Here is a 15,371-nt window from a genome sequence, read left to right on the forward strand (position 1 = left end):
TGATTTCTTCTCTTGTGGTTTGATATATTTCTTCAGTGTTATGTTTTGATTCCTTTCTCTTTTTTTTTGCATGTATTCACTGTAAGTTTTTAGTTTGTGGTTACCATGAGGTTCATATATATATCAGCCTGTATGTATTGCTGCCTGTTTTAATCTGATAGTTGTTTAAGTTTGAACGTATTCTAAAAGCAGCACCTTTTCACTACCTCCTTCCTTCACATTTTCTGTTTTAAAAGTCGTATTTTACATCTTTTAATTTTGTGTATCCCTTAACTACTTATTGTAGTTATAGTTAATTATAGTATTTTTTCTTTTAACCTTCCTACTAGATTTTTAAGTGGCTGATGCACTGACTTTACTATATATAAGTGAGATTTTTCCTCCTGTGTTTTCTTGTTTCTTGTAGTTGTGGCCCTTTCTTTTCCACTTATAGAAAACCTTTTACCATTTCTCATAAAGCTGTTTTAGTTGTGTTAACTCCTTTAGTTTATGTGTCTGAGAAACTTTGTTTCTCCTTCAATTCTGAATGATAACCTTACCATATGGAGTATTGTAGGTTGCAAGTTTTTTCCTTTCAGTACTTCAACTATATCTTGCTACTGCCTTCTGGCCTATGAATTTTTACTGAAAAATCAGCTGATAGTCTTATGAGATTTCCCTTGTATGTGATTACTTGTTTTTCTCTTGCTGCTTTTAAAATTATGTTTTTATCTTTAACTTTTGCCATTTTAATTAGACTATGTCTTGGTGTGGATCTCTTTAGATTCATCTTGCTTGGGACTTTTGGTGCTTCCTGGACCTAGATGTCTGTTTCCTTCCTCAGATTAGTGAAGTTTTCAGCCATTAGTTTTTCAAACAAGGTTTCTGCCCCTTTCTCTCTCTCTTCTTCTGGGACCTCCATGATGGGGACATTAATATATTTGATGTTGTTCCTTAAAATCTCCTTATTTTGGACCTCCCTGGTGGCGCAGTGGTTGGGAGTCTGCCTGCCGATGCAGGGGACGCGGGTTCGTGCCCCAGTCTGGGAGGATCCCACGTGCCGCGGAGCGGCTGGGCCTGTGAGCCATGGCCTCTGCGCCTGCACATTCGGAGCCTGTGCTCCACGACGGGAGAGGCCACAGCAGTGAGAGGCCCGTGTACTGCCAAAAAAAAAAACCTCCTTATTTTAAAAAAGTCTTTTTTTCTTTTTGCTGTTCTGATTGGGTTATTTGCACCATTCTGTCTTCCACATTGCTTATCCATTCTTCTGTATCATCTAATCTACTGTTGATTTCCTCTAGTGCATTTTGTATTCTTCAGTTCTAATTTCTAATTTCAGTTCCATTTTCTAAGTTTAAAAAAAATTGTCATTGAGTTTCTCAATAAGCATTCTTATGACCATTTCTTTGAACTCTTTATCAGATAAATTACTTATCTCCATTTCATTAGGGTGTTTTCTAGGCGTTTTATTTTGTTCTTTTGTATGGGACATATTACTCAGTCTCCTCATTTTGTTCTACTTTAGATTTTAATTTCTATGAATTAGGCAAAACTGCTACCTCTCCTGGTCTTGAAGAATTGGCTTTATGTGGGAGTGTCCCCTGTATAGACTGCTTGTGCTGGTGGCTTTGATAGGCCGGCTGGAGCTGGAATGAGCCCTGGCTGGGTGTAGTCTTTGGGTAGTGTGGTTCCTCAGGGTTGCTGGAGATGGTGCAGGCTGGGCTGGGGGCAGTACCTGGGGAGCACTGTGCCTGTGTCCACCCTGACAGGAAGGCTGTGGCTGGAGGGGGTATGGGCTACTGGTAGTCCTGAGGGTCCTCGAATAGTGGTTCTTGCTGGTGCCTCCAACCTGGGAGAGGACTCCAGTAGTTTCCTGCCTGTTTGACAGAAGCTCTAGTATTAGTAAATGGATTTCCTTCCTGTATAGCCCAGCCTTTTAAACTGCTATTTTATCACTGTGTCCCAGGGCAAGTGAGTCTGCATTCTGGCCCCTCAGCAATATCCCTCCCTATTGTAGGTCAAAGAATGAGGAGTTGGGTTCTTCTGGATACTGTGTCTCTGTCCTCCTATCCATTTCTGTGTGGTCCTTTTATTTGCAGAAACTGCACGTAAAAATCAATCAGCCCTCAGGTCTTCTTCAGGCAGAATTGCTCTATATGTAGGTGAGATTTGGTGGGTCTGTGGAAGGATGTGAGTTCAGGGTCTTCCTTTGCTGCCATCTTGGGACCCTCTCCCCTGATTCTGTAATTTTTTGACAAGGTTTGAAAACTAGAAAATTGATTTATATCATAAAAACTCTCATCAAGAGATGTTTGAGGGCTTCCCTGGTGGCGCAGTGGTTGAGAATCCACCTGCGGATGCAGGGGACATGGGTTCGTGCCCCGGTCCGGGAAGATCCCACATGCCGTGGAGCGGCTGGGCCCGTGAGCCATGGCCGCTGAGCCTGCGTGTCCGGAGCCTGTGCTCCACAAAGGGAGAGGCCACAGCAGTGAGAAGCCCACGTACCACCAAAAAAAAAAAAAAAAAAAAAAAAAAAGAGATGTTTGAATTTTATTTACAAATGTGTCTAAATTCAGTGTTATGAAAATACTGTATTTATTTGATGTAAACTGCATTCTGCTGGTGTGTGCTTGTATTGGTTCTTAGTGAACTGTGGATTGAATTCAAAATAGCAAGTGCTAACCTTGGTATAAATATTTTCATATTTGCATCATAAGTATGAGAATTTGCACTTTGAGCATTTCATAAATATTAATCAATTAAACTTCAGAATACTCCAACGATCAAGATATTGTAAATCAACTTTCTGGATGAGTATTAACATTTTCCAGTCCACAGAGGTATTCTCTGCCTTATGTCCTCTAAAATAACATCCAGATAAGAGCCTTAATATTGATTCGTTCTCCAAAATATATCTTTCTTTTTATTTTGAAAAGAATATTTTAAAATATACTACGTGTAGCAAAAGAAGGTTCAGGCAGTTTGTGTCTGTGGGCACACCTGATCATTTGGAGTCTTTGGAGCCTATTTAGTCCAGTTTTCAGCCAGCTCAATTAAAAACAAAACCAACATGAGTAGTGATAACAGTGTCTTCTATTTTGCTCAGAATTATTAATCTAGTTATGTTGGAAGATATAATGTGGATGTGCTTTGTTTTAAGAAGTCTAATAACCCAGTGAAGTGATGAAATGTGAAGTACATTACATCTTATCCATGAAAAGCACCAGTATTTGAATAATGTGGGATTCATTTATTCAATAAACATTTTATAATGTGTGTTTGTTGCGCTAGGCAAACATAGACCTGTTGATGAAAAAAGAGAAAAAGACCATGCCTCAACCTGAGGAGATCAAAGACCACTCCACGGCTTCCTTGGGCACATTAACTAAAATGTAGTGAAATTTTTTTAATCCTTTAGGAAATGAAGTAGCCTCTTTTTTTTTTTTAAACTTAGATGATTATTATATCTAATGACCTGCATAAACATTATAGAGTGAGTTCCTGACTTTCTTAATGTGCAAAAATACACATAAATGTAGAACTGCAATATCCAGGATTGAAAAGTTGGATATATTACTTTTGCAAACACTATGAATAATAAAAAACTTAATTTTTTTAAATTTGTGAAATTAAGAAACAGTAGTTTTAGGATAAATTTATATCAATTTCAACTTGTTTTAAGTTTAAAAGGATGCATAATGTATGAGGTATGTCCTATATTCCTTTACATTTCAGGAAACATAGGTAGCTTTATATTACTATACAAGATTGTTTTTGAGAAATCACTTCAATATATAAGAAAATGCTAACTACTATTTCTTGAACATTAGTACTCAGAATTTATCTTTTATCAAAAATCATTGAAAAGAATGATTTCTACTGGAGAACTTACCAAATTATTATTATTATTATTATTATTATTATTTTTTGCATTACGCAGGCCTCTCACTGTTGTGGCCTCTCCTGCTGCGGAGCACGGGCTCTGGACGTGCAGGCTCAGCGGCCATGGCTCACGGGCCCAGCCACTCCGCGGTATGTGGGATCTTCCCGGACCGGGGCATGAACCTATGTCCCCTGCATTGGCAGGTGGACTCTCAACCACTGCGCCACCAGGGAAGCCCACCAAATTATTATTTTTTAAAAATCTTAATTTTCCCCAGATTTTAAAGTATTATATGTCTATCTTTAGTGATATAGCATACATGACCAATACCTGTTCCATACTTTGGCATTTAAGCTTATCGCCTCAAGAAAGGAAAGCATTATTTTTTAAGATATTTTTCGTGTGAACCATTTTTAAAGTCTTTATTGAATTTGTTACAGTATTGCTTCTGTTTTATGTTTTGGTTTTTTGGCCGCAAGGCATGTGGGATCTTAGCTCCCTGACCAGGGATCGAACCTGCACCCCCTGCATTGGAAGGTGAAGTCTCTACACTGGACCGTGAGGGAAGTCCCAGGAAAACATTTTTAGTTTTCTACTTTTGCATGAAATGCCCTCCAAATTAAACTTCATATGCAGATAATATTTTGACTATTGCAGAAGTCTTTTTTTCACTAACTGTACATCACACCCTCTTCAGCAATAACTGAACTTTTCTTTGATGGTTTAATAGACTTGTTGGTGGGTCCTATTTTGCTTGATTGCCTACTACAGCTGTTGTGAACTGAACAGTTAGTTAAGCTGTCAAAATACTATGAGATCACAGTTTCTGCCAAGTTAGAAAGTCAGTCTTTCAGAAATGCAACTCTAATTCTTAATCATATCTTTAGAAAAAATTAGAGTAACTAGGCACCTACCAGATACAGATCACTTTACTTATTTTCTTTCCATCTTCATAAAAATGCTGTGAGATTGGAATTGTTCTTATTTTACAGATTAGGAAATTGTGGCAGAAAGAATAACTAGTAAGTGTCAACAGTCTTTTTGCTCCAAAACACTTGTTTTCCCACTGGATCATGGTTCCACATGGGAGATCATTGCACTGCAGTGCACAAGGTTGCTTTAATATGGCATTTGTCATCTGGTCATAGAAAATACTCCCCTTTTCAACATGCATTGGATCTGTTATAGCTGTTTGTGGGGTTCCATCAGTGTAGAGAGTTACTGAGGGTTTTGGACCACACCTTCCTCCCCAACACATGCTTCATCCTTGTTTTCTCTATTAAAGTGTTTCTTTTTAATTCCTTTCTAAGAATACCAGTTTAAAACACAAAAACATTATATAATGCTTCCCTCTGTGTTGAATTTTAACCTTAAGGTTAAATGGGAGTTGGCTAAGTCACACAATTTACTACCAAATATTCTCCAACTTAAGATGCACAATTTTAAGGTTTCTGAAATTGGAGAATTTCTTATCTTTGTTTTGTAATATTATGAAGAGTTTTCTCTTTTGTTAGCTGTGGGACATTGGACAAGTTATTAAGCCTCTCTGAGTCTTTTTCTTTTAAAATTTCTGGAAGTATCTCCGGATCTTCCTGTTCTACCTGCTTATTGGGTAGCTCTGTTGAGACAAATTAAGCCAAACCCTTTCGTAAGCTGTTCAGCACTATAAACATTTAACATATGGGCTAGTGATTATCAAATCTGAGTGTTCATGAGAATCATCTCCTGAGCGTGTTAAAAATGCAGTCCTGGGACCCACTTCCAGTGATTCTACTTCTGTGGATTTGCAGAATAGAAACAGGTCATTAGAAAAAAAAGATCTTGCCAATAGCTTATGAAATTTTGTAATAAAAATGCACACAAAGCATCTTTCAGAAACTGGTTTTCACCTTTTAAATTGGTAAAGACGAAAACAATAATAATTGATGTCAGGAAATGACTGTTCTTGTATGTCATTGATGTGAGTATAAACTTGGAATCACCTTTTTGGAGAATAGTCGCGGAATATGTATTAAAATACATAGAAATATTCTTGCCCTTTGATCTAGCAATTCCATTTCTTGGATTTTTTTAAGCTGAAAATCTCACATGTACACAGTCATATGTGCAGGAATATCCAAGCATATGTGCAGGAATATCCATTGCATAGTTGTTTATGAAAGGAAACATACACTAGACAACTGAAATATGTCACAATAGGAATTAGGTAAATGAATTATGTTATATCCACATTATCAAGAATTATGCAGACATTAAAATGTGGATGTAGAACTATATTTTTATTTACATAAAGGTGTCTGTGATATGTGGTTAAGTGAAAAAAGTTTATAAAACAGGTATAAAATGAGCCAATTAAAATTTGTGTATATACATATAAGTCTAGAAAGATAATCTGATCATCTGAAGTGGCAAATGGTTTTCTCTGGCTGATGAGATTGTATTTTCATTTTTATTGTATTTAATTTTTAATAAAATATGAAAATTTAAAAAATTTCCTAACTAGATAAATAAAGGAAAGCAATTTCTCTGTTTTTAAAAGGAAAAACATTTAGGGGAGTTATATTACTGATTAATATCATTATTTTCTCTCATATTGTGTATCTATAGCCCCTTCCACTGCCCATTCTTCTGCTAAATGTGATAGTATTGGGTTGTTTTCTTCTTAGGCTCTGACAAGAAGACTCATTTATGTGTTAGTTGTGGTTATAGAAGCCAATGAGTTTCCTGTCCCCTCCTTGATTTTTAAATTTAATTCTCATGATAAATTGAAACATCAGCATTTTTGGACCATTTGATGTAACTAAGGCCTAGCTACCGTGATACAATGTACTTTTACTTGGTTGTCACATGTCTTATTTGTTTCGAATTATGTTTTCCCAGCTTTATAACCATATCTAAAGGTTTTGCTGATGGAGGGAGAAATAAGTTCTCTCTTTTTATTTTCTTGATGGATTACTGATTATCAGGGAGAGAAAAACCATTGAATCTGCTTCCACTCCTGTCACCTAAGCAAATATTACTTGTAGAAGGGAAAAAGAAACCTCTGTTTAGGCTAACAGTTTTGATGGGGAATGTTTGTGAGTGTGCGTGCAGGTGCACGTGTAGAAGCATTTAAAACCTGATGACTCTTATAAACATGGTATTGAGCCAGAGGGTAGCCACTTCTCAGTTTTTCTTCAGGGCTTTGAATTTAAATATGTACTGTTATTTGTACACATTTTAATATCATATGTCTAGAAATTAAATGGGACATCTTAGTTTTAGAGTGATTTAGCTAAAGCCCTGGGGAAGAAATAAAGTTTCAAGCACGATAAAGATTGCCTTTGTTCTTCCTTTGACAGTACACAATCTGGGGTGATTCAGTGTTGCCCTTGCTTATTTCAGAAATTGAGAAGGCATTCTCAACACCACCCTCTCTCTGTCCCCTCTCTACTTTATAATCACCATGTCTTGTCCATTGTGTTTTCATATGTTAATCTCTCATCTGTTTACTTCTGTACATCTCCACTGTTATCCCCACAGTCCTAGACATCATCAATTTTGCTTGTACTGCAAGTATCCTCATCTATCATTAGCAAACAGAGACTTTTGTACAAACGCAAGTCTCATCAAATCACAGCCCTGTGTAAAACCGTTCAGTGACATCTTCTATGGCTTATTATCTACAGGCCCCTGTCCCTTCTCTGCCCTGCTCTGTACCTCAGAAGGCACAGACTACATCACTGGAACTCCTTTGGCTCCTGACTTCCCATTGAAGATGGTATACTTCTCCTTGCACCTAGGATGAAGTCCACAGTCCATGACACTGACAGTAATCTGCAAGGCCCTGTACCATGTGACAGTCCACCCAGGACACTCATCTTGCCTCTTTTCCCGTCTCTGGCTCTGATGGTTCCCTTTCAGTTCCTTAAAGACCCCAAGTCCCTCCTACCTCCTTGGGTTCATACATCTCATCCCTTCTGACTGGACCTCCCTCCCCCTTCACTTGTCTCGCCCTTGCTCATCCAGAATGTCTCAGCTTTAATATCTCTTCCTCAGAGAAACCTTCCTTGGTTATACACTTCCATTTCTCACTAAATTTTTCCTTTGAAGCAGGTGGCATGACTATATATAAATATTTATGCCATAATTTGTATAATGTTTCTTTTCTCTGCTGGATTCCAGGCTTCATGAGGTCAAAGATATGAAAGTTTTTGTTTATCTTTTGAATCTTGGCCTCAGATGCAGTACTTGGTAAATAGAGAGCACTCACTAACTGCCTGGTGAATGCATTCAGAAAGTGAAGATAGCTTCACAGGTAGTTTTCAGTAATTATCAAATAAGTTTTAATGTGTTAGTGTAAGGTGAGACCTAGGAGCAGAACTAGAATTCAGAATTACAAGGCGACCTCGAACTAGAACCTTGGTGTGGCATTCTTTCCTGCATTGAAATTGATACCCATGAACCCAGTGGTAACATGTAAGACACTAAGAATCGTATGATAAAGAAAATAATGTCAACAGGCATTTCTCATTTTTCAGTTTTGAAATGGAAAGAGTATATAATTTTTTTCATTACATGTGCTTATTATAAATTTTGTGACTGGAATTATTGACATTTTTTCTAACTTCAATTAAGAGCAGTTATATGTAACAAATGGAAATGAGGGAGGGAAAACTTTGGCACCATATATGTGGGTGAAGACAAAAAAAATGACATTAATAAGATTTGAAAAACAAACCTATAAAGCTATGTTATAGATAATTCTTGTTATTAAAAAATTCCAGTTATTTTTAAAAACATTAACTTTGGTCATTAGCACCCTCAATAAAATATAACCTTTAAACATAAAATTTGTTTTTGCCAATAATGAACTACTATATTACATGCGTTAAATATTTTGAAATCTTATATTTTACATTTTTGTTATTATGAAACTTATTTTCTACTAGAAAATGAAAATCTACTAATCTCAGTATTATAACTTAATTTTATGTCATTGATTAATTTGTAGAAGTTTGATTTGTACCCTGAGATAGTGCATCAATAGCCATTTCAGAAGTAAACAGATATGTTATTGAAGTACATATGGTATTCTAAGCATTTCGAGTTCATAGAGCTGAATGGAACTTATTTTTAACTTTATGAAGAGATAGTCTTTGATGGACATTTTTAATGGTGCTTCTATTCCAAAATAAGTTTTGTAACTGTAACATTCTAGAAATAGATGTGTTTGATGGAAATGTTGACAGATACTTATTTGTAAGCAATGAATAAAGCCACCTAGAATTTTAGTGACCTCTCTTTCAATGAATGGCTATTCATATTTATTATTATCAATTCTAATAATAATCAGTTTTAAAGTGACAACTGAGCACTGTATAACATTTGATGTGCTCTCAGTCTAATAGGTCCACTTCTAAAGTACCATGGTTCAGCACACTAAAGCCAGTGCACAGCAGATGATTCAGCTTTGAGCCTCTACCTTTTCCATGAGTTAATATATGATAGGAGGTCAGGATGTATATGTAATAGACCTTGTAGCGTTAAGTCATTCTTGGCACTGCAAAACCGGTAATTTGTGTAAGATTTTTATTGCGAGGTGGAAACTGTGAAACAGACTCCTGAAAGAGATGATGTCTAATACTCTTTTGTCTTTTATTTATTATTATTGTTTTCTTGGTATGGGTGGCCAGACATGATTCCAAATTTAGTAGAAAAAGGCACAGAAATTTGTTCTAGATACACAGAAAAACTTCCTCAATAATTTGGCTAAGGTATTTGGGAAATTTGAATCCTTAAATGAAAAGAGAAAGCCCAGTTAATTATTTATCTGGTATCTACCATATACTTATCAAGGTGTTACACTCAATACACGGGTGTATTTTAAATGAAAGAAAGAATGGTTGTATGTATAGACATGAATGATGAGAAGAAAGAAAGGTGCTAAAGAGCTGTGTGTAAAAAAAAACATCTGGAGAATGTGATCTGTAAGAAGTGTGTGGTGTAACATCCCCCATATACTAAAAGGACATATGGTTTCGTGAAATTAAATAATTCTTAATTTATAACAAAGTGAAGTCATTATTGTTAATACCAACACGATGATTTAAGTAACTTATTTGTCAGCATCAATGGGCCTTAAAACTTGATGAAAATATTTTAGAAATTTTAAGAGGTAAATAGGGAAATCCTTTAGAAGTTTTTACAAAAACTTAATTTAGATTAGATTATTTTGGTATTTTTATATATGTGTGTGTTTATAAATAGCTAGCTACATAGTAAACTCTGTTTCTGAATTTAATTCCCCGGATATCTCTCAAGTACCTTCTATTTTTCAGACAATGTATTTTTTTCTGTAAAGGCTAAATAAGGGTAAGGTACACACATTCTTTAGAAATTTACCACATATATGGCAAACAGAACAATCTAGAAGGAGATTTAAAAAACCAAACAAAACACTAAAAGTGTACCATCTAGTAGTCAAAGCAGTTTGGAAGAAACCTTGCCTTGGGAGAGGCAAAGAAGGACAAGATCCCATTCACTTGGAGGGATCAGGAAGTCTTACCTCATGGAAGAGGTAAGCATTAGAGTAGACCTTGAAGAAAGAGGCTTCTCTGTATATATGAAGATGGAGGGGGAAGAGACATCATGACTTTAGATAATAGACTGTAATAATATAATAGCTCATGGGAGGGAGGGAGAGGGCAAACTGGTATCTAACCAGACAGTTCACTTGTGGATTTTGGTTTTTGCTGCTGAATTTGGCCTGAGGCTGTTGCCATCCATGGTGGCTCTGCTTTATATGCAAAAAGGTCACTCCATTTTTGAGCAGCCAGTACCTTTGCCACACCAATGGTATTTATCCCCTTTAAAGGAGTTTTTCTGTCCACTCATTTTGCCTTTCTGCTTATTACATAGCTGTCTATTGGGCATCCTGCCAGCATCCCTTGACCATATGTGATGGGAGGTGTTGTGCATTGGTGTTTCTTCCTTGATAAGTCCCCAGTGTCTAGAACAGTGCCTGGGATATAGCAGACATTTGTTAAATATTTGCTTAATGTTCTTGGTATTATTCTTTTTAAAAAAATATTTATTTATTTATTTGATTGTGCTGGGTCTTAGTTGTGGCTTGTGGGCTCCTTAGTTATGGCATGCGGGCTCCTTAGTTGTGGCATGTGAACTCTTGGTTGCGGCATGCATGTGGTATCTAGTTCCCTGACCAGGGCTCAAACCTGGGCCCCCTGCATTAGGAGTGCAGAGTCTTATCCACTGTGCCACCAGGGAAGTCCCTGTTCTTGGTATTTTCTTATATTTAGTATCAGGTATACTGAAATGCAGATTAAGCTCATCACAAGAAACTGTGACTAGTAACTGTGGTGATAGATACAATTTTCAGTCATATGAAGCATCTAACATGAAGCATCACAACAGTGGATCAGTTTCATAAAACATTACACATCTTTGTTTGTCAGAGTATGTGATGTCAAACAGCTGCCAGGTTTCTTTGATAATTGGTTTCAGTGTTTGCACTCTTATCCATCCATATGCTATCTAGGCAGTGTCTTCTCTTGGAGGAATTATTGTATTGGAAGTTTCCCTTTCCTTGGAAGATACTTATAATATGTTATCTTTAACCACTTTATTAAAAGAAAAAAAAAAGACAAGTCAAGGGGCTTGTTTCAGTCCTGTGATAGTCCTTAAAGTATATCTGAATTTTCTAAGGTTATTGACAAACTCACCTTCATTGTTTAGATTGTCAGGAGTTTACTCATCTATCTATCTTCTATTTATATCTACATACACATACACACACACACACATGCACGTATTTATTTTGGGGTAACATTTATTATGTCAGGTACTAGGCCGCATTTGTTATTCCTCCCAGCATATTTGCTTTATAAATGAAGAATTGAGAATTAAGAGGCTTAGCTCTCTTGCTCAAAAGTAAACTATTAGTAAGTTATGGGAAGGGATTGACTCTGAGAGATTATTTGATGGGGTTCTCGCTTTCAGAAGATGCCTTTAAGAGATTTATTCTTCTACTTACACAGATTGGGAGAATTCATAAAAGTTCTCAACAGTGAGAGAAAAGAAAACACTGAAATATCTGAGCATATCAGAAACTAGCAGCTCCTTGCTTTTGTCTTAGGAGAAACAGAATGGTGTCTGGAGAGAACTACATTTGATAAAATAGGGGCAAAAATATTAACTTACTATGGTAATATAAATAATATTATTATCTAGGGATTTAAGAAGCTCAAACATGTAATAAAAATGACACAAATTATTTGAGAACCTTGTTAGAGAATTACCAAGAAAGGATTTTTAGTTTAAGTGATTCCCTGTATTTTTCAGGGCTAAGACTTTTCCAAAAGTTTCCCTTTTGAAGACACAAGGAGAAAGGACAGGATTGAAGTATACTTATGAGCACCTTAGTGGTTGACTTCTTCAGATTAGAATTCCCTAAATACCTGAACTATTGCCAGCTGTTACTGGCAGTATTCTCAGTTTGCAGTCTAAGGTATACTTTGTGCTTCTGGTAATTTGGGGGAGTGGGTATGACTGTGTCATATTATTTCATCTGCAAAGTGAGCAGTTTTAATAGTAAAATGATCTTGGTCATTTTATGTCAGAGTAGCATAAACTTTTTACTTTTTCTATGTATCTCTCTTTTTTTTTTTTAAAGTAGCTTCATCACATTGTTATCTTATCACAATGTAATTTTACATTTATCTGTGTGATTCTCTAGATGTCTGTCTTCTCTGTTGGACTCTACACACAAGAATAATTTTCTGCTTCCTTCTATATCTGCAGAGCCTAGACGAGTGTCTGGCATACAATATATGCTCTGTAAATTCTTGTTGGATGCATGAAAGGACATTTGTAGTTTTTTTAGAGTAGGCTAGATAATCCATTTTTCAGCATCACTGACTGCATTATTTTCTAAATGCTCAGGAAGTATTTGTAAAGGATGGAATTGTCATTTAGCAGTCTATAGGTTTTATTTTATTTATTTTTTATCTTTTAAAATTGTATTTGTACAAAGTAATTTCTTATATTCAAAAATGGTTACTTTTCTCATCAAACATACCTTATGTTATTTTTTAGAAAAGTTTTACGTTTGCAAAAAAGTTAAATTGAAGGTGTAGAGATTCATATTATTTTATTTAATTTTTATTGGAGTATAGTTGATTTACAGTGTTGTGTTAGTTTCAGGTGTACAACAAAGTGAATCAGTTATACATATACATATATGTATATCCACTCTTTTTTAGATTGTTTTCCCAAATAGGCCATTACAGAGTATTGAGTAGAGTTCCCTGTGCTATACAGTAGGTCCTTATTAGTTATCTATTTTATATATAGTAGTGTGTATATGTCAGTCCCAATCTTCCAGTTTATCCCTTCCCCTGCCCTTACCCCATGGTAACCGTAAGTTTTCTACATCTGTAACTCTATTTCAGATTCATATTATTTTAAAATAATACTTGGACTACTGATTAACCGGTGAACCATTTGATCATATGCATTATATATTATACATATAAACTGATGTGCTGTTATAAAACTCCATAAAAGCAAACTTTTGTCCAGTAATATTCTAGATATCTCTAAATTTATTAGTGAGCTATTGGACCACCATAGGAATAGTTTTTAAATTTTGAAACTTTTCTGTTTTGAAGATATATGATATACTTGAATTTACTCATAATTAGAACCACTTAGACATGTTGACTTCTTGTCTGATTTCCCAACAGCTTTTTTTTCCTTGAAGGAAATAATGTATATTAGATACTTTTGTCTATATTTGCATATGAGGAAATTGAGGTGGAATGATTTTTTTTTATGATCACTTAGCTAATAATTAATAGGAAGTTAGAAAGAATTATATTATTTTATCTATCTTTGTTGTTGTTTTTATTGCAAAGAAGAAAATAACATTCATGGGGTAGTTTTTCGGTTGCTTCTCTATTTAGATGTGCTGTTATACTCAAATGATGATACTGTCATTTCATTTTTAATACATAAACTCTTTTATTTCTTTTTTTAAATGTCCATGGCATTGGGCAAAACTTCAGAAAAAAAGTTTAAAATGTGAACAACAGTATTTCTAGAAGAATACTCCTAATGTGTCATTATTAAGTAATGATGTCAGCTGTTGTTTTGTATATATTTTCATGTAAATGGAAGCTTCTTTTTATCCCTGATAAAATAGTTGTTAGTATATTACTTGAAGAAGCATCGGTAGAGATCATTGCAACTACAAATCCTTTTAAATTTAATTTTATTTTTTATTGAAGTATAGTTGCTTTACAGTGTTGTGTTAGTTTCTGGTATATATATGTGTGTATATATACATATATATATATATATATATATATACACACACACACACACACTATCTATATCTATCTATCTATCTATCTATATATATACTTGTATTCAGTTTTCATATATGTGTATTCTTTTTCAGATTCTTTTCCATTATAGTTTTTTGCAAGGTATTGAATATAGTTCCCTGTGTAACTACAAATATTAAAACAATTTTGGTTTGGGAATAGTCTTTCTAATTTAGATCTGAAACATAATTGCCTTTAAAATCACAATTTCGATCATATTAGGATAACAGTATTTATAATTTTTTTTGCTTTTTGGCCATTGTGAGGCATGCAGGATCCTAGTTCCCCAACCAGGGATCGAGCCGTTGCCCCCTGCAGTGGAAGTGCAGAGTCCTTACCACTGGACTGCCAGGGAATTCCCAGTATTTATCATTTTAAATTGCATTAAAATTAAAGTGAGTTTAAGAAATAGTATCGAGAGCTCAAAGGCTAGAGGATTACTGCTTATAATTTTATAGTAATCTTACTCTGAGGAGAACCTGAACTCAGAATGCTTGGGAGGTGTTTGCACACATTAGGAACACAGCGACTCAGGGGATAGGGGAAGACAGATGTTTCAGAGGTTTAGGTCACTATCACTACTTGTGTAATAAAAGGCTGACTTTGCCCAGCTTTACTCACCAACTTATTTTCACCTTATACATTGTATACTTTCTTTGTGAACTCTTTTAAAATCAGTTTAGAAACAGGGTTGAGTAGGTATCAGTAAATACTGGGAATCTTGGGACTAGGTGAGCTATAAATAACTTAGTGTTTTATAAATAAATTAGACGTTACCTAGGAACTGAATTTCTGATTTGTGTGGTGTACATGTTCTTTTCATCACTCCTCTAATTTTTTTTCTATTTCATTGCTCTGTGGAGTTTTATTCCCATTACTCACCTATGTTAACCCTGTTGGTCAATGTGGATGTCACAGATTTCCTCATATGCCACTTGTGATTTGCTGTCCTGTTACCCTTGAATTAAACGATTTAGGTCTGGATTTTTTCTTTTTATCCTGAACATGCTGCTTACTAAAATACAACCTATATTCCAGGTCTTGAGCATATGGTATCTCCCTTCATGAGATGCCTTTCTAGCCTATTCCGTGTAAAAATTGATACATCTTTTTATAGGCCTTCT

At 35.3% G+C, this 15,371-nt stretch overlaps 1 protein-coding gene and 1 non-coding gene across 4 annotated transcripts in view; one reads left to right on the forward strand and one right to left on the reverse strand.

Annotated features, from left to right (window-relative positions):
- Positions 1-15,371, forward strand: part of PRKD1 (protein kinase D1) — a 343,255-nt gene that overhangs the window by 25,893 nt on the left and 301,991 nt on the right. The gene's annotated exons all lie outside the window — the stretch shown is intronic.
- Positions 11,056-11,128, reverse strand: TRNAR-CCU (transfer RNA arginine (anticodon CCU)). The gene has a single exon. It is a non-coding gene; the product is annotated as a tRNA-Arg (tRNA).

This window comes from Kogia breviceps, chromosome 3, assembly GCF_026419965.1.
Source record: "Kogia breviceps isolate mKogBre1 chromosome 3, mKogBre1 haplotype 1, whole genome shotgun sequence".
NCBI lineage: Eukaryota > Metazoa > Chordata > Mammalia > Artiodactyla > Physeteridae > Kogia > Kogia breviceps.